This window comes from Plectropomus leopardus, chromosome 10, assembly GCF_008729295.1.
Source record: "Plectropomus leopardus isolate mb chromosome 10, YSFRI_Pleo_2.0, whole genome shotgun sequence".
In the NCBI taxonomy this organism is placed as follows: domain Eukaryota; kingdom Metazoa; phylum Chordata; class Actinopteri; order Perciformes; family Serranidae; genus Plectropomus; species Plectropomus leopardus.
In genome coordinates this window covers 25,781,118-25,801,734 of record NC_056472.1, presented here as the reverse complement: position 1 = coordinate 25,801,734, position 20,617 = coordinate 25,781,118, and the positions used below count along the sequence as shown (strand labels likewise).

The 20,617-nt window shown below is 39.5% G+C and overlaps 1 long non-coding RNA gene across 1 annotated transcript; it reads left to right on the top strand.

Moving 5' to 3' along the window:
• The first annotated feature begins 97 nt into the window (after positions 1-97).
• Positions 98-13,501, top strand: LOC121949295. Its single transcript, XR_006106229.1, has 3 exons — positions 98-1,217; positions 13,015-13,178; positions 13,352-13,501. It is a non-coding gene; the product is annotated as an uncharacterized LOC121949295 (long non-coding RNA).
• Positions 13,502-20,617: the final 7,116 nt, after the last annotated feature.

Sequence of the window (20,617 nt, the reverse complement as noted above, 5' to 3'; positions counted from 1 at the left end):
GATCAAAAATATTTATAGTGGTAAAGCCATGTACAGTGTATCCTGGTGTTTAGTTTACCTGTTAGAGTTTTCGCCTTGTCATCGCGAGTGTTTTGCAGTGGCGCAGGATCGAGTCTGGCCTGCGGCATCTAACATTTTTCTGCTGAAGTTTCTTGCTTCTTGTTGACAGTTATATATACATTTTAAGATGATTATGTTTCTTACTTTATTTAACAGTGAGAGCCAGAAATCCAGAAATTTAAACCTCATTATGATTTATTCTGTGATACTCATGTACTGTTAATTTAAGCAATTTATTTAATTTGCACAGATTGTTAGCAAACATACAAAAACAGAAATCACTGATAAATATACAAATGCATAATGAATATGACTAGTGCATTTACATAGCCAGTTCAGACACCGCTCTACTCCAGGATTTTTTAAATTACAAAACAATAAAAATAAAAATAAGATGAGAAAAAGAAAAAAAAAGGGAAGGGAACCAAAACCCACAACTCACCCATCCGGGACACCCCAATAGTAAATCAAATTACCCTACAACCAGGTGATAGCAAAAATCATCAAATGGCAGTACACAGTTTTCTCCAAATACTTAACAATGTCACATTAAATAATTTCACCTGCTATTTCTTATAAATCTTATTCTCTCCAGCTCAAAAGAACTAACAAGATCCTTAAGCCACATTTTAACATCAGGGTAGGTGCTACCCGTTCCACAATCTTAGCAAGCATTTTTTAGCTGACATGAGAAAGTAGTTGATGAGTCGTCTTTGAGTCAATGTAAAAATGTTTGATGTGTCAGAAATATCAAAAGTAATAGTTTACGGCTCAGGCTCAATTCTTGAATTAAGAATTTCTGAAATTATATGGAAAATGTTGCGGCAGTATATCTGAATCTTCAAAATAAATAACAGTAAATTAAAGTGGCTTCCACAGACACTTGTCGCACAGAGAGGAATCAGAGGGGACCTTTTACTTATCTTAGATTTGGGAATGAGCAACCAATGTACTATTTTAAATTGCAACAGAGCATTTATCTGTTTTACACGTTGATTCCATTGTTCCTCTGTAATCCTAATATTTAAATTCTTTTTCCCTTTTCTCTCTGATACGAGAAGTATCCACCTTTAGATCCTGCAGAGCTGTTAAGAGAGAAGATATCATGCGAGGGGTCTGTACTGGGAGCTGAGCAATGGATCTCAAAGTGGAGTCAGGTATAGTCTCATAAAATGATACACATTTTCGAACATAGTCTCTTATCTGAATCTGTCAACAAATTGGTGAAATGAAGCAAATTCACTGTCAATATACGAATCCAATAGTGTTTGTATCCCAGCATTCTCCCACATTTTAAAGGTGACATCTAGAGAGATCAAAGTGGATCAGTGGTTAGGTCTGATGTGTGTGTTGTGCTTTTCTGTCAGCTGTGAGTTTCAGTAGTAGCTTGTAGCCAGTTGATGGCGACCTCGGTTATGGCTTGTTGAGAAAAAAATTCTGCTGGGAGTGTAGTTGTTACCACCATAATCCAGGCATCTATGGTGGCACAGATGTTTTGCTTTATAGAGTTAATATCCACCTTCAGTGAAGCGATGGTGCCGAGAATCATTTTGTTATTTTCTGTTGTGGAGGTGGAGTGCGGCGGCGTGGCATCTTGCTCTCGTTCCTTTGTTCTGGCTCTCGTAGGTGGCATTTTGGCACAGTTTTTCCTCCTTCTTTTAGTCTAGTGTCAGCAAGTATTCACCTTTGGGTTGGGAGAAATAAGTATTAGATTAAATGGCTCTTAGTGTGAAAAAGAAAAAAAATGCAGGTGACCAACCCTTTTATCACTCCACAGCAACTGCAGTCAGGCAGGCGGCTACAGCTTGGACTTGAAATCTGCATGACAAAATGTAGTCTTTATTCAAGCAGGAAAAACAAAGCACACCAGTGATACTGAACTTGTGACTAGGTGTCCCTCCAAACCATTTTCTAATTCACTATAAAAATAAAGTAATTAGTAATTAGTAGCATCCACCACACCCCCAACGAATGTACGGGCTAAGCCCTTGTTGTGAACTCCTAGAAACATCTTAAAATCTAAGAAATGTCCTAAAACCTTAAAGATGTTCTACAATCACAGAAATGTACCAAAATCAGAGAAACATCCTAACTAATGTACAAGCTAAGCCCCTGTTGTGAACTCCTAGAAACATCTTGAAATCTCCCAAAACCCTAAAAATCTCCTAAAATCCTAGAAACATTTAAAATCTGAGAAATGTCCTAAAATCCTAGAAAAATCTAAAAAAAAAGGGAGTGACATCCTAAAATCCTATAAACATCTTAAAATGCAAGAAATGTCCTAAAATCCTAGAAACATCCTTAAGTTCTAGAAATGTCCTTAAGTCCCAGAAACATCCTAAAATCCTAGAAACACATCAAAATCCTTGAAATGTTCCAAAATTCTAGAAACATTCTAAAATCATTGAAATGTCCTAAAATCCCTGAAATGTCCTAAAATCCAATAAACATATGTGAGGCCGCTGTGACTGGCCTTTGGCCTCCTGTCATTTTGCAAAAATGACCTCTAAGCAAAGCACGTTAAGTGTCCCTGCAGCACACTGAGTGTCCCTGAGAGGCATCAGCTGGTTTGTGCTGACCACTGGTGGGCTAATGTGGTTATCATGTTTGTTTTTTAATGCCTGTCTCTTTGTTCCTGAGTGGCGTGGCACTCTGAGGTTCAAAAACCCCCTTTGCGTCCTGAAGCCTCTGTAGTTAATGGGAGAAAGGTGTTTGCGCCAGGAAGTTTTTCTGAAGTGTCCGCGAGGAGACAAGGGGTCAGCCGAGACAGGAAACCCATGGCCGGTGCTGTATGAAAACAGCTCTATAGCGCAGAGCCTTCAAAGGGAGACGGGGATGATCTCCCCGGGGACTATGCATGCGCGCACACACATACCATACTCGCACACACTCAGTCTTGGAAGAATGCTGCTGAGGGAAAAGGCGACCCCAGTGTGAAACATCAGTCAACAAGTGTGCACCCGGGGTCAAAGTTCAACACACTTCTATTTTTTCACCTGCTTCCTACAGCTTGCAGGGAACTTTTGAAGCTCTGGCGGGCTGGTATGGCTTTGCAAAGTTTGTTTACACATACAGTACAATACACCAGTTGATGCTTTGATGCTCGGGAGATGTTACTGATACGCACGTCGGGGGGTGCCACGGCACACACGACCATCGACGTCCTCTGTCCGCGACCTCCTAAATATGCAACTAATATCACATGATGAAATTTCCTTGTTACTCAACTCTTGTTTTTATTTTTGCTGCTTTGATGTTCAGAGTCTGTGTTAGATATGGCTGGAAGCACAACAAATAGCCTATATGTGCGGCGCGGTCAAAGTATTGTTTGGTTAGAGATGAAACCTGTTTCAACAAGACTCATGTAAAGGTCAGTATGGTGAAAAGACTTCATGCTATGGAGCGAATGCAGGCAGAATAAGATCAAAAAGGTTTGGATAGTGACATTCGAGACTGAAAGCTCTTCCCTCATATTATTTTTCGTCATGCGGCGTAACACGCAGTGAAGCTGATGTACGGTTGGCTCCGAAAACCATCAGCTATTGGCTTTATGGATCCTTTCTTTACTTTCCGTGTGATCCTTTCATTGGGTGCCTGCAGCTGACTGTCTAGCTGCACAGCTGTGCTGGCACATCAGTGGGGGATCCCACTTTTATCATAATCATTCTTTGAATACCTTTCATTATCATAAAATATGTGAGTATTAAAGGGATGGATTCACCGACCCCGCCAACATCTTCATTATCCATTCTGACTGACAAAAACCTGCTGTCCTAGGGAGTGACATTAATAAAAGATGGGATACTACAGCCTTATGAAGTCCTCTCCTTGTTCTCCGGGTTTCCACTGTACACCTTTTACCTGCTTGGATGCTCCGTCACAACGATATAATGAAATCAGCTCTCAGGAGGGGTTCTTTATTGTGTTCTATTAATCACACTGATGAGTTTTGATCATCGTAATCAATGGGATTCGGGAGATCCGCGTTTTTGATTGTTCACAGCTAAAAATCTGTAATTCAACAAACTCGTTACCAAAAAGAAAAAAAAAACATTGTCATCCCTTTGTTGCGGCAGCATATTCAACAGAAGAACAAGAAGCAGGGGAGCACTAATTTGAACCCACGGAGGGTGTTTTGGAACAGCAGGTGTGCTATTTTGCATCTGATAAGCACCAACAGCCGCCACCACCCCCAACAAAATAAAGCAACACAGGGCTTATCCAAACTGCGACAATAAAAATGTCCATTAAATGAAGCAGCGGAGGGAGCACGCAATGGTCACCCCAGAACTGAGTGATTGCAAGAACAGTTTTGAATTTAAATTTTAGCCGCATTGTCAAGAAAACCTCTCTGAGGTTAATTTGGACTGGGAGCCGACGTGGCAGCTTGGAGCGCAGTCGCAAACATACTGTACATGTGTACGAGTGGCTTTGACAGAGTTCTCATCAATGTGACAGGATGTGATCAAGGGCAGTCCTGTGATGTGTCCGCTGGGCCTCTGTACGTCCCTCCCTCCCTCCCGCTCCCCCCCACCCGAAACCACAACAATCCTAATGGGCTCTGATGGGCACCTCCATCTTGCCTGTCTAATTGATGTAAATACTGCGCATTTGAACCCGCAGTCCTTCCCACCATCCCAGCCTGCCCCTCCCTCTGTTTCTTATAACAGTAGGGGTCAGAGGTTAGGCTGACTGAGTGATCATTAGAATGGCAGCCCTTATTAGAGGAGCAGCTTGTCTGACACCCCGTCCACGTCCCGGAGAGGGACCCACCCTGTCCGCTTCATCTAGATCATATTACATGACACGACCTCAGAACAGATACTACCAGTGCACTGCAACACTGTAGGCCACTAGGGCACGGTGGCATTTTCGGAAAGGGTCCCCTCGCCTGTCACAGCGCTTCCCTGACACCACTCTGTCCGTCTGGCTCGGATGCACTCTGTCATTTTAAGGAGGGCTACTGTCAGTGGGTATTGGGACCGTCGCGTCTACATGCCCTGGCATTTTCAGCGCTGTAACGGAGCATCCAGCCACCCTCTTGAGAGTCTGTGATGTCGCGGCCAATGATTAATAGTTAGAGATGGGCTATAAAACGTCCAGTGTGGCCAGATGCTAGCCAGGGCTTTGCTGAACTGATATAACGGACATCGTCTGCCAATTTGGCTCCCTTACAAAGCCTGGAAGTTCCCCAAGATTGATTCTGTTTCTATGTAGCGGTGCCCTGGGGGCTGAATGTTGAGGATGCACTCTTGTGAAAAATGTTGTGGTGTATTATCTTCAGCTGAGAAAAGCACTAAATGCTCATGGATGTCACAAAAAAAAAGGCTAATATACTCGCTGACATTTGCGCGCAACTGTGAAAATTTAAGCCGATTTATGATCATTTTTATCACTTCTTAAGTCAAGCTAAAGCTCTCTGGCTGTGGATGAAAAGAGGTGGTGGGGGGGCGGGCTGGGATAATTTGCAGCAGGAGCCTTCTGAGGCTGTTTTGCAAAACAAAACGAAGCAGCTAGACCCTTATTGAAAAATATAGTGCAGTGAGACGGAAATTTATTAACTGGCACCAGTTAATGTGTGCATTATTCATTTCTGGTGAGCATGAAAAATGATCTAAAGAGGTTTGAAATTGCAGACGCGCAGGCTGACTGCACAGTGGCTGGGCTCGCTGGTTCGTTTCATCCTCTTGCAGGGGCGTTTTGGGCGGAGAGGTGGAGGGACAGAGGGGATGGAGGGGTGGGAGGGGAGGAGTGCAGGGCCCTTTTCTGGACAGTAGGGCTTTCCAGTAACAGCTGTGCTTCTCTCACGAGGGGGCGGCAGCAGCACTGGGAGAGAGGCTGCTTGGGACAGATGGACCAGCCCAGCACCACCTCCCCTCTCACCTCCCACCACCGCTTCTCTTATTAAAAATACATCTCTACCACTATTAATGTGTGTAGTTGAGTGTATGTATACATGCACTCGTGCTGTACGGTTTTCTCTGTTGTACTTTGGTTTTGCCCATTTAAGTACCACAGAATTAGACGCTGTGAGGGTTAGGGTTAGGTTATAGGGTTAGGGGAATGAAAATATTTTTAAGTGCTGTATTCACAGCCAAAGAAATAGGTACTCAAAACCTATAAATCCCCTTCCTATTCTCCAAAAAACAAACAGGTAGTGATCTACATGTAGTGGTCCAGAATACCATTGTTGCTAGACTGGGCTAAATCCACGTGGCCATCCACAACACTAGGTCACCGGCTCAGGGCTTGTCCGTTTCCCAGAGTGGGCTGATGAAGTACCACTATGAGGAGTACACCTCAAACTGGATCAAATAACTGCTATGAAAACAAGTACTAAAACACAATTAAGTTAATGCCATACAGAGACTCATTTTCCCACAGAATATATACCATTAAAAAAAACCTGGTGTGTACTCACACATAAGTGTCCAAACAGGACTATAAATTTATGCATGGAAGTCAAAACAGGACCATACATTTAGAAATGAGATCCCTAAAAGGACTATATATATATATTTTTTTGGATTGCATTTTTTACCATTATTGTTGCAGAGTCGTGGATTTATTCCACCTCATTTAATCTGTTGAGTACACGAGTTTTTAATATTTTGGTACAACGTCTCTCTGCTGCCAGTCTTTGAGCTGTTGACCTGTTATAGGGTTACTTAGTTTCTCTCCTGCTTGTATTTCTACTTTTGAACTCTCATTTTCTCTCTGACTTTCTTCCTCTCCTTCTCTGCACCGCTGCTACAGTATGAGGTGTTGGGCAGTAGTCGGTGCCAGTGGCATATGGCTTTCCACTGTGCTAAACATTCATACAAAAGACAGGCCCATCAGTCATGGCTGTGGCCGGATGAGGGGAGAGAGCAGGCCTCTGATGAATGGTGTTTAGGACTTACCTGCTGTTAAAACATTACCTCCCAAACACCAGCTCCCCGTAGCACACGCAACATTAAGAACTGTATAATATCATGAAATACGGCCCTCGTGGGCACACATCATGTCCGCCAGGTTATAGCAAATACTAAATATGCTTCTTAAACCCCTTGCCCAAAACCCCAGGTCAGGCCTTCATAGACCAATTAATGCAGAGCATCTGCTGTATAGAGGGAGCATGCTAAAGAACTTCCGAGCCATTTCAGGCAGTTTAATAAGGAGAGCTGCTTCCTGCTTGCTCCAATAGCTCTCATTGCTAGAGTAAGCATGGAATGGGTCTCCTCGATTAGACCAAATTAATCCATTCTTCAGGGATTCTTTTTCTGGGTTCTGTGGTGAAAAACCGGCGTGCCTTTGTTCTTCCTTGAGCCCCGGCGTTTTTTCTGCCAAATTTAACAGAAGGCTCGGAGGGTAACAGGGGTCCAACCCAGTATCACCTTCTGGAGCAGAGCAACTAGCAGAGAAAGACAATCAGCCTGAACCCTGCTGTCTCCAGCACAAAGTGAAAAGACTCTAATTGGGCTTTTTTACGCTGCATTTTCCTGCAGGATTGCTGGATCATGAAAAAGCAATTAAAGCTCAGAGCTGCAATTCATTCATTCTCATTTTTATCCTTTCATTGGAAATTTGAAATCACTTATGTGAGTCAAGACTTATGCTTTTTTTTTTTTTTTTTTTTTTAACTGCAGGAGACGCCAGCTGCCTGCGCAACAATATCACATATTTAGGGAAATGGAAATATAGTTAAATTACAAGAAAATTAAGATTCTTCAGTACTTTAAAGGTACCAGCATAAATTCAAATTAAATCTGTAATAACTTTAAACAAAAAAATCTTACCTTTAAAAACTGTATGACACAATGTCAGGACTGCAGTTCTCAATGTTACAACTAGAGGCAGTGCTGCCCACAAAACCATGACCTCAGGACTGCAGAGAGAAAAAAAGTCTCTACAGAATATTTTTTTTTACATTTTGCCTGCACAGGCAGAAATGTGTAACAGTCAAAGAGCAGGCTAGAGGTCAAAGATAAAACATCAATGCATGTCATGGAGATTTAAATAACATTTGGCTTTAGCTTTTTTATAGTGGTGTGAGTGAATGAGCTATTACTGCAGGTCAGTCTCAACACCTGATATGTGAAATATGTGTTCATCATGATCACAAATTCCTTAGTTTTAAAAATGTAAAAATCTAAGTTAAAAATGTAGATAATGAATTACATTGCGTATGTCGACAAATACAAAATTGTTGAGGACTATTTGACTTATAGGACTTATATGACTTAATTTTATATGCTATGATGTTCAGTTTTTCCAGTTGACTTTTATTTTGCTTTAACACAATTTTACTGAGACTTTCGTGTGTTTTATACAAGTGAGACTTTTTAACTGTTACATGTGTAATGCAATTGATGTTTAGTTCTCACTTGACTTTAACTTGTCTTGAACATATTCTCATTGAGACTTCTTAATTGTTATATGTCTACTGCCTTACAGACAACTAGTGGCTATTCATCTTAAGAATTGCAAATTGCAGCATTAAATTTTCAATTTTTTTTCTTAAAAAATAATTAAAACACAGTGTAATCACCGTTCAGAAATTATTTCAATACAATATTTTAGGAAATATCTTAAGTATAAGTATAAGTGACCAAATACGCATTAAACTTCAGGGAATAGAAATAGAAATAATAACAAACATTTTTAATTAAATTAATGTGACATTATGTCAAATTAAAGTATTTAAAATTACATTATGTGCACATTAATAATTACAACTCACTAACTCACCTTTAATAATTTTCTCACAAATTAATTCTCTGAGCCATTTAGGCATTTTTCTCACTTTAAAAATCTCCACAGCAATAATTCATAATTAGAGACACACAAGATGACCACCAGTCATTGGCCCCATTTTCTACGCAAGCATTGTTAGCCAAGCGCTTAACTATCTCATAACTCCAAATGTTCCAGTCGGCAGAGTCCATACATTGTAAATTAGGTCTGTTAATATACTCTACTCTGCTCCGGGACACACAGAGGGACACTGGTGGGTGTAACCACACACACACACTCACACACACTTGCACAGACTATGCAGTAGGTTTGGCCTTGCATACACGTTTGTTTTTTCTCACCATGCACAAAGTGATCAACTATCACACCCCAGACGGTGAGATGTCAACATGAAATACCTTCATTTGCATCAGCTTTAAAAAGCGGCCTGACTTCTTGTTATGCCAGCGACCCACCAGTGTCTCCATAAAATTCACTTTAGCCATGGGGGTCCTGAGACCTTGCTAAATACTGCCCCAATACTGCTGTCAACAGTCCGTCAATCACATGACAAATCCTTGTGATTAAACAGAGCTTCACTGGCTGCCTCACAATGGACTGGAATCAAATGAATTAAGTCTGGACGTGTCTGTGTCGCAGAATTATGTCATTATCTATTTCTAAAGATATTGCCACAGACATTTTACATTATAAATTAAGGATTAAACCCTAAAATCTTAATATCATGCATTTAAAAAAAATCTTAAAATCTGTGTGTGAATTTTAACATGTTTCATCTACAGATAACATTATTTAAATCTGGATATTTTAACAGCTGGAATTCTTCTTGCAAATATGTCACTTCTAAATAAATGCACTAAATTTAGCAAAATTAATCAATGCATATTTAATCATTTTTGCATTTGTACCATATTAAAATCTCATCACTTAAAATATATTTTTTAGTAATTTTAGAAAAGTAAAAAAATGTGACCACTTCCACAACTTGGCTCTTCCTCTTTGTTTTTGCAGTTGATTTAATAATTAACCTACAAAAAAGGGACACCAAATCATTCTTTAAGGAAGCAGTGAGTGGAGTCATCATGCAAATCAAGCTGCCTTGCTAAGAGCATCTAAGCAGCCTGCAAAAAGCCTCAGACAGACAGCTGAATAAAAGGCGGCTCAAAAGACAGGCTGTGGTAAGATAAGAGGCAACATCTAATCTGACTCGGATAGCTGATACAGCCCTGCCACATCTAAATCCTAGCGGTTTGGTCTGAAGAGGAAGGATTTAACTTAAACCCCTTTCAACGTGCTAAATGTGTTTTTGTAATTAAACCCATACAATTAACACTGACAAGCACAGGTCAAAGAGAGCACAGCTCCTCTGCTCAAATGGACCTCTGCATGTGAAAAGGGACAAGAAAAAGAGGACAAGAGAAAGAAAGATGAAGAGGGAGAAAGATAGAGCGAGAGGGAGCACACGTTGCCGCAGCGCACAAAGTTACAAAAGCGGCCGAGCGAGGGAGAGAAAGAAAGAAAGAGAGCAGTGAGTGAATGAAGGGTGAGGCGGGGAGAGAGGCACCCTCATTGAAGCCGTATGGATTTCAGCATTCAGGCTATATAGTGCTCTGCGAGTTAACCTCCAGACCACAGTGTTTATTCTGAGACTGTGTTCCAGATCTGAGGGGATATCCAGTTCCCTGACTTCAAAGACTCGGAGCTGTTGGAGCAAAGCTTTTAGCTGCTCCTTAAAGCTTGACATTAAGTGAATTGGAGCAGCTGTGGCAATTTGTGACAATATTTTTACTATAAATACAGCTCCACATGGCTGTCGGTAATGGATTACCAACAGCAGGAGTACTGTAATTTGAACACGAAAACTATTGGCAAAGGGGCAAAAGCAGAAACAAAATCCAAATGCATTACATGAGAAAGAAAATAGTGTAACACTGTTAACTGGGCGATCAAGGCGACATCCTTTTAAAATTTAAAATACAGATTTAACTAAATGAAAAGATATTACATTATAAAACGTCACCTTTTTATAAAATCTTTTGATAATTCAGTAGCTCAAATGTCTTGGAAATACTTTTAAATTTTAGCAAGTAAACGCCCCGCATTAATCACTGATTACAGGTTAAAGCAGATAAGCGACAAACTTGGACAACCTTCATTGTTTAAGTATATTTTTAAGCCCTACAGTGAATACTACACCACAGAGAGGGTATTGTGGCACTATTGTAGTTACACTCTTAATTTACTTAATTTAAAATAAAAAATGTTGTATAAGTGCATCTAAAACAGAATTTAGATCTTATTAGTGCTGGTTTTGAAATGAATTTTATATTAGAAATCAGTTTTGCTCCCTAATTGAATGACTATATATTTTTTCCATCTATAATAACATGACATGATAAAATATCAGTTATGTGTGCCATACCCTGTGTGATAGTAATTTTATTAATACCAATCTGGCTCGCATCAATAAGATGTACAAAAAATCTTCTATTCAAGGCCTGTCTTTAAAAAATTGCTGTGACACTAAGTGAGTGATTTATCTTTGTAGTAATTTCTTCTTTTAACATCCTCCATGTGTTTCATGAAATAAAAGGATTCAGGTAATTCTAAGTGAAGCAGACAGCACCTTTTTAAAGAGCACACAGTTAAAACTCTGCCCAACCAGCCATGAAATCATAATGGATCTCATTCAGAGGCTACTATGATGGTCCACTCATTATTGTGGAACCATTCAAAACACTGGTACTTCTGTGGCTGCCAGCGCCACATAAAAGGATTTAATAGAGTGTAGTGAGGCCTGCAAACTGAAAATTAATGAAAGAAAATCTTTCTTCAGTGTCTGTATTGACTGAATTATCCATCTAATTATAATTATAGTTCACTATTGCTCTACTTTTTAAGCCGTAAATGCTTTTTTTTTTTAACCAATTTTACTGTTTTCAAGTAATGACATTATGCAAAAAATAACAGGCTTTCTCAGTGAAAGCAAGTCATGGATCTGTTTTTATAAACCTAATCACAATCTCTCATCTTAAATGTTTTTTAAAAAGTGCAAAGTGTGATATCAATATATACATTCAACATTAACTCTGAGGTAACAGTTATATGGTAAATAATAACTAAGAGAGAAAGATTGTGTTTTTCTTTTCTTTAAATCACTGAGACAAACTGACTGTTCTCTGTTTGCATGAGGGTCATGAGGGAGCCTCTGCACATCTCCTCCCTGCACAAACAGCCAGAAGAGCTGCCATGATCTTAGTGGGCTCTTAGTGTGCGACCGATGTCACGGGCCTCACGGCCTGATGGACACAGCTGTCTTGCCGCAGGCAAAAAGAAGGAAGGAGGGATAGTGGGAAAAGATACAGACAGGAAAAGGAGAAAGACAGGGAGAGCAAGAGAGAGAGGGCAAGTGTGAGTGAGTGTGTGTGTGTGTGTGTGTGTGTGTGTGTGTGTGTGTGTGTGTGTGTGTGTGTGTGTGTGTGTGTGTGTGTGTGTGTGTGTGTGTTCTGGCAACAGTGTTGATTGTCCTCTGGCACTTTCTGGGGCATGTGCCCACTCAGCGTGGCATCCCGCTTATTCAGCACCCCACACCGACCCCACCAAAAACTCCACACAACGGATAGCAGAGCAACACACAAAGTAAAGTCACACAAACGCTTTTGACAGGGACGGAAACAGCTTCTCTCATGTTGCTGACCACATAGAGCACGCAGACAACGCTCGTGAACAATTGGCAGGTGACACCAAGGCACACAAACACAGGTGGTGGGCCCGCACAGAAACATGAGGAAACATAGCTGGTGAAGTTGCTGGACACCATAAAGGCAGGCACACAAATATCCCAATAGAGATTCTTGCACTTGCATTGTGTTTTACAAAGATTGTGTAACTCAGCCCAACCACATTCAACTATATACTGAAGCCACACCCGATTTCGACTGTTACTATGGCAGTAGATGGTCTGCGTCAGCCTGGCCACCCTAACTGTCCTCTCTTTCTCTTTCCTCTGCCCTGTACAAACTGTAACCCATTGTTGTTGCTGTCCTTCTCTGGGAGCATGAGTGGTCCAAGACGGTCATTCTCATGAATTCAGATAACCGTATCATCGTTGGCATCATCAATAAGGGTGGCTCACAATAACTTAACAACTCAGCCACCCACATCCTTGGTTACAGAAACTCCATCGCTGACTCCCTCTCCCTCTGTTTCTCATTTCAGAAATTCAAATCCTTGGCAGCAGATCGGACCCCTATCAAACGCCAATCCCTCTGTTTTTAGCCATCATCTTCATCTGAACCCCTAGCTTCACCACCTGGTTACTGCATCACAACAAGAAATCCTCAACAATCAAGCTCCCAAAACTCCATTATCATACTACACAGGTTGGCATTACTTTAAAATGTTCCATGCCTTGCACAACCTACCATTTCTTTCTATTGGCACAATTTCCCCAACTAGCTTCATCACTCAAACTCATTCAGTTCCCAATATTAGAACATCCACCATCCAAGTTCACCTCAGTGGTATTAACTTTGTCAATGTTTACCCCTGACAGCAGACGTCTTCATTCGTTGGATCCAAACTCTCCGTGCAGGGTACTTGACCCCTTCCATTGACTCGACCCTCGAATCCATGTTTCTTCTTGCCTTCTCTGTTTTTCTGAGATGCTCAGAGTTCACTACCTCCTCATCCTCCTACGACTCCTCACGCCACAAGAGTAAGTCTGACATTTCAGTCCACTGACCAGACACCATAAGGTTTAACCTGAAACTAAGAAAAATTGAACAGCTCGACCGTTCTTACCCGATTTTCCTCTTCTGTTTGAACTCGTACCTGAGCCCCCAAGTGACTCTTTCGTGCTATTTTGGATGACATGCCAAAGTATGACTTCTTGTGCTATTTTGGCCGACAAGCTATAGTATGACTTTTTGTTGTTATTTTGAACAAAATTCTATATTATGATATTTTGGGTGCTATGTTGGACGACAAAGTATGACTTTTTAGGCTTTTTTGAGCCATGCAATACTATGACTTTGTTTAGGCTGGTTTGGACAAGACGCAGTAGCATGACTTTGTTGTGCTAATGCGGAAGACATTTTATAGTATGTCTTGGTGCAATTGTGAAAGACATGCTATAATATGACGAGTGCCAGCATTCCATTCTATGTTGCTTTCAGCCCTTTTTTTAACATGCTAAATTATGACATTTGGGATCTTTTTTGGATTTTAATTTCCACTTTGTCTACTATGACGCATGATTACAAGCTATAACACACAGTTTTCGGCTATTTTGAAAAATGTCAAAATTTGAGATTTTGTGCCATACTATACTATTGCCTTTTTGGCAGTTTTCAGACATGCAAAATTATGACTTTTGGGCTCCTTTTTGGCCTTCATTTCCACTTTGTATACTAAAACTCGTCTGTACAGGCTATAATGAGTGGTTTTCAGCAAGTTTTAGGACGGGTCAAAATTTGAGATTTTTCGCCATACTATACTATTGCCTTTTTGGTCATTTTTCTACATGCTAAATTATGACTTTTTGGCTCTTTTTTTCAGCCTTCATTTCCACTTTGTATACTATAGTACATCTCGAGCAGCTATAATATGTGGTTTTCAGCCATTTTTAGGCCGGGTCAAAATTTGAGATTTTTCGCCATACTATACTAATGCCTTTTGGGACAGTTTTCCAACATGCTAAAATTATGACTTTTGGGCTCTTTTTTGCCTTCATTTCCACTTTGTAGACCATAATGTGTCTCGGCAAGGTAAAATATGTGGTTTTCAGCCTCTTTTTGGACGGGTCAAAATTTGAGATTTTTCGCCATACTATACTACTGCCTTTTTGGTCATTTTTCGACATGCTAAGATGATGACTTTTGGGCTCTTTTTTGGCCTTCATTCAAACTTTGCATACTATAACGCATCTCTACAAACTATAATACGTGTTTTTCAGCTAATTTTAAGACGGGTCAAAAATTTGAGATTTTTTGGCATACTATACTATTGCCTTTTTAGCCATTTTTATGACATGCTAAATTCTGACTTTTGGGCTCCTTTTTGGCCTTCATTTCAACTTGGGATAGTATAACGCGTCTCTACAAGCTATAATAAGTGGTTTTCAGCCATTTTTAGGACGGGTCAAAATTTGAGATTTTTCGCCATACTGTACTATTGCCTTTTTGGCCATTTTTTCGACATGCTAAAATTATTGATTTTTGGCCTCTTTTTTGGCCTTCATTTCCACTTTGTATGCTATAACGCGTCTCGGCAAGGTAAAATATGTGGTTTTCAGCCTCTTTTTGGACGGGTCAAAATTTGAGATTTTTCGCCATACTATACTATTGCCTTTTTGGCCATTTTTTTTCGACATACTAAATTATGACTTTTGGGCTTTTTTTGGCCTTCATTTCCACTTTGTATAGTATAGTACGCGTCTCTACAAGCTATAATAAGCGGTTTTCAGCCATTTTTAGGACGGGTCAAAATTTGAGATTTTTCGCCATACTATACTATTGCCTTGTTGGCCATTTTTTCGACATGATAAAATTATGACTTTTGGGCTCCTTTTTGGCCTTCATTTCAACTTTGATACTATAACGCGTCTCTACAAGCTATAATAAGTGGTTTTCAGCCATTTTTAGGACGGGTCAAAATTTGAGATTTTTCGCCATACTATACTATTGCCTTTTTGGCCATTTTTTCGACATGCTAAATTATGACTTTTGGGCTCCTTTTTGGCCTTCATTTCAACTTTGGATAGTACAACGCGTCTCTACAAGCTATAATAAGTGGTTTTCAGCCATTTTTAGGACGGGTCAAAATTTGAGATTTTTCGCCATACTATACTATTGCCTTTTTGGCCATTTTTTTGACATGCTAAATTATGACTTTTGGGCTCTTTTTTGGCCTTCATTTCCACTTTGTATACTATAACGCGTCTCTACAAGCTATAATAAGTGGTTTTCAGCCATTTTTGGGACGTGGACTGGGTTCAAATTTGAGATTTTTCGCCATACTATACTATTGCCTTGTTGGCCATTTTTTTGACATAGCTAAATTATGATTTTTGGACTTTTTGGCCTTTATTTTCCACTTTGATACTATGGCATGTAAACGCGTCTCTACAAGCTATAATAAGTGGTTTTTCAGCCATTTTTAGGACGTGTCAAAATTTGAGATTTTTCGCCATACTATACTATTGCCTTGTTGGCCATTTTTTTCGACATGCTAAATTATGATGTTTTTGGCTCTTTTTTGGCCTTCATTTCCACTTTGTATACTATAACACGTCTCTACAAGCTATAATAAGTGGTTTTCAGCCATTTTTAGGACGGGTCAAAATTTGAGATTTTTCGCCATACTATACTATGCCTTTTGTTGGCCATTTTTTTGACATAAAAATTATGACTTTTGGGCTCCTTTTTGGCCTTCATTTCCACTTTGTATACTATAAACGCGTCTCTACAAGCTATAATAAGTGGTTTTCAGCCATTTTTAGGACGGGTCAAAATTTGAGATTTTTCGCCATACTATACTATTGCCTTGTTGGCCATTTTTTCGACATGATAAAATTATGATGTTTTTGGGCTCCTTTTTTGGCCTTCATTTCCACTTTGTATACTATAAACGTCTCTACAAGCTATAATAAGTGGTTTTCAGCCATTTTTAGGACGGGTCAAAATTTGAGATTTTTCGACATACTATACTATTGCCTTTGTTGCCATTTTTTCGACATGATAAATTATGATGTTTTTGGCTTTTTTGGCCTTTATTTCCACTTTGTATAGTATAACATCTCTACAAGCTATAATAAGTGGTTTTCAGCCATTTTTAGGACGTGTCAAAATTTGAGATTTTTCGACATACTATACTATTGCCTTTGTTGGCCATTTTTTCGACATGCTAAAATTATGACTTTTTGGCTCTTTTTTGGCCTTTATTTCCACTTTGTATACTATAAGCGTCTCTACAAGCTATAATAAGTGGTTTTCAGCCATTTTTAGAGGAGGGTCAAAATTTGAGATTTTTCGCCATACTATACTATTGCCTTGTTGGCCATTTTTTTTCGACATGCTAAATTATGATGTTTTTGGCTTTTTTGGCCTTTATTTTCACTTTGTATACTATAACACGTCTCTACAAGCTATAATAAGTGGTTTTCAGCCATTTTTAGGAGGGTCAAAATTTGAGATTTTTTGCCATGCTATACTATTGCCCTTTTGGCCAATTTTTCGCCATACTAAATTATTACTTTTTGGCTCTTTTTTGGCCTTCACTTCCATTTTGTATATTATAACGCGTCTCTACAAGCTATAATAAGTGGTTTTCAGCCATTTTTAGGACGGGTCAAAATTTGAGATTTTTCGCCATACTATACTATTGCCTTGTTGGCCATTTTTTTGACATACTAAATTATGACTTTTTTGGCCTTCATTTCCACTTTGTATACTAAAAGGCATTTCTACAAGCTATAATAAATGGTTTTCAGCCATTTTTAAGACGGGTCAAAATTTGAGATTTTTCCCCATACTATACTATTGCCTTTTGGCGATTTGTTTGACATGCTATATTATGAGATTTTTGGCCTATGTTGACATTTTTAATTTTGTATACATTGGTGCATCTCTCATAGCTCTGATATGTGCTTTCCAGCCACTTTGAAAATTTGAGATTTTTTGCCATACTATACTACTGCCTTTTCGGCCATTTTTTCAACATGCCAAATGATGCCGTTTTGGCCCTTTTTTGGCCTTCATTTCCATTTATATACTATGACGTGTCTCTATAAGGTATAATATGCGGTTTTCAGCCATTTTTGGACATCTCAAAATTTGAGATTTTTTGCTTTACTTCACTAAATCCTTTTCGTTCATTTTTAAAACATGCTTAATTTGGGGTCTTTCTTTACCTTAATTTCCATTTGCTATTCAATGGCACATCTCTACAAGTTGTAATATATGGTCTTCAGCCTTTTTTTGACATGTCAAAATTTCACTTTTTAGACACACTATATTATAGCCTTTTTAGCCATTTTTTTCAAATGATAATTTATCATGTTTTTGGCCTATTTTGGCCTTCATTTCCACTTTGTATACTATAATGCATCTTGACAAGCTATAATATGTTGAATATGTACTTTTTCACCTTTTTGTAGCTGTATTCTTAACTTTGATCTTGTGACTACTGTAAATATTCTTGTTTAGCACTGTAAATGTTTGAGCACCTATTATAGTAGTTCTGGGAGTGAGTAGCCTTTTTCCTTCTTTAAACGTTTTCTCCTGTTTTTCAGTACGAGTTTAGGTTAGAAACTTGACTTCTGTGTGACCTTCTTTTCCTTTTCTTTTTTTCTTTTCCTTTTTGTAGGTTTAGGGCTTGAAGTGTATTTTTTGTTTGCTATGTTTTGGCTTGCTCACATTTCTCACACAGTTAATAAACTGCTGTTTTCGCTTTTGAAAATTACTATTACTGGCATTTCTTGAGAGTGGGAGAATGGGAAAGACACACATGTTGTGTCCAGCTGGGGATATAAGATGAATACAGAGGGGAGGAGAAAAATCACAGGCAAAGAAAATAGAGAAAAATCAAGATGACACCTGGGGTCACAACATGACTTTTTCAACCGTTTTTTCCAAATGCTATACTATGGCATTTTTTTGACATGCTATAGTATGACTTTCCCACCATTTAAAATGTTGATTTTTTCAAAACATTTTATGGACTTGCTATACATTACTTTTCACCCACATGCTATACTATGACTTTTTTCAACATTTGTAAGAATGACTTTTTCGACCATTTTTTCCACATGCTACACTATGGCGTATTTAGACATGCTATAGTATGACTTTTTAAAACATTTTAAATTGTGACTTTTTTGAATGTTTATCAATTTGCTATGCTACAGACTTCTTCCACGTGCTATACTATGACTTTGGACATTTGGAAGGTTGACCTTTTCCATTGTTTTTTCGGCATGCTTAGTATGGCATTTTTCCACAGGCTATAGTATGACTTTTTCTCAGCACATTAAATCTAACATATTCTCCTCAGCCACAGTCAATGGCTGGCTCCTTGGTGAGGCCTGTCTGTGGCAGACAGGGCCTAACAGAGCCAAGCAGGGCTGGACAGGGACGGGGAGGCACAGAGCACATGTTTGGAACAGAGGAAAGAGCCACTCAGACTGGTGGAAAGCCACATGTGCCGGGCCGCGGAGAGAGACTCCGACACTGCTCACGCTGTCAACATGCTGACATATACATACGCAAACATTTGTGTGGAGGTACAGACACGCACACAGACACACACTAGTGCACATACACACCGCAGGGCCAAGCCAATTAACACCCTGCCACAGCACAGATCATTTTCGGAGCAGTGGTGGAACAGGAGGGCATATGTGGATAATCATACATGCAAATTAGATGAACAAGAAAGGCATCTAAATTCTGGCAACAACACTTTAAAGTGAACCCTTAAATCACCTATCAAAAATGGATATTCTTGCGTAACAAGACAAGCATAAGTACATAATCCCATTAAGAACATTTTATTGGGATTTTGTGATATACAGTGCATTTAGGCAAAACTCACGGAAAAGCAAGCTTGGTGAAACATAACCCTGACTGAACCAAACAAATAGCAACGAGTTTCTACATTACAATATCTCTTCATGTGAAATCAAGAAATATAACAATGCCAATTTTAGCTTGTTATTTTGGTGTGAAAGTGTTGCAAATGAATAGACATTTTTTACTCATATTTAAGTCTCAGATATGAGAGAAGAAGCAATGAGGGGCTCTGGGCTAAATTGTCATCTTTCCCTGAAGTTTGACTCCAAAACCAGAAGATGGCAACATACCTCTGGCTCAGACACCAGCCCGCCTGCCTCCATGCTCCTTTACTTATTTATGCATTCATGTTCACCTAGCGCTTCATTTATATATTTATTTATTCATTTACTTGTGCTGCAATACGAACATTATAAGTCTTGAAGAGAGGAGCAGGTAAATATAGTGAATTATTCACTAGGTTCCTGACTTGACTACTGGTGGTTAGGCAAGATAAAAGCCAGACACACGAATCCCTAAGGTTGGTTTGGAGTGTGTGGTGTACATCCGTGTGTGTATGCATGTATGTGTGTTTTTAGACCACGTAGGTAAAAGGAGATGGATTACTGATGGATGGACGAGATGCAGAATTGAGTGCACAATTTTTCAAATCCTTCATTCTGCACAACAGTTTACTATTCTTACAATTCCTCACTGATTTCACTCACTCTTCCACCTCTACATCGTCACTGCAGGACGTTTGTTACATGAGCAAATGAAGAGACAACAGCGTTTACACCAAAAGCAAAGACACCAACGTCAGTCCTGACTAATGCAGAGTGGGTGACTCTCCAACACAAGTGTGTGAAGAAAGTGACACAACTGAATGAATGGAAAATGAGTCGCTTAGTTACAGTTTTAGGTCCCCACTACCAGGGGCGTAGCTATCATTTCAGAAGTGAGGGGGACAGACTGTTCAGGAATAAGCCGACTTTCATTTAGTGATATATCAACCTCTTCTCCTTATCAGCTAAAGAACCAAATAACCACAAACAGCCAAAGTACGGCACCCCTGGACCAACTCAAGTTCTTTAAAATGATCAAAATCATATAACCTCTAACCCCAAAGTCATTCTTATTCTATAAATATATTTCCCTATAGCCATAAGTTATAGACTCTACTCACCTGTGAAGCCACTCCCTGAGTGCCAGTGATGCAGCGTGGTCTCTGTCCGGACTGCTGCATGCTGTCTTCTCTCTGATCTATTGCA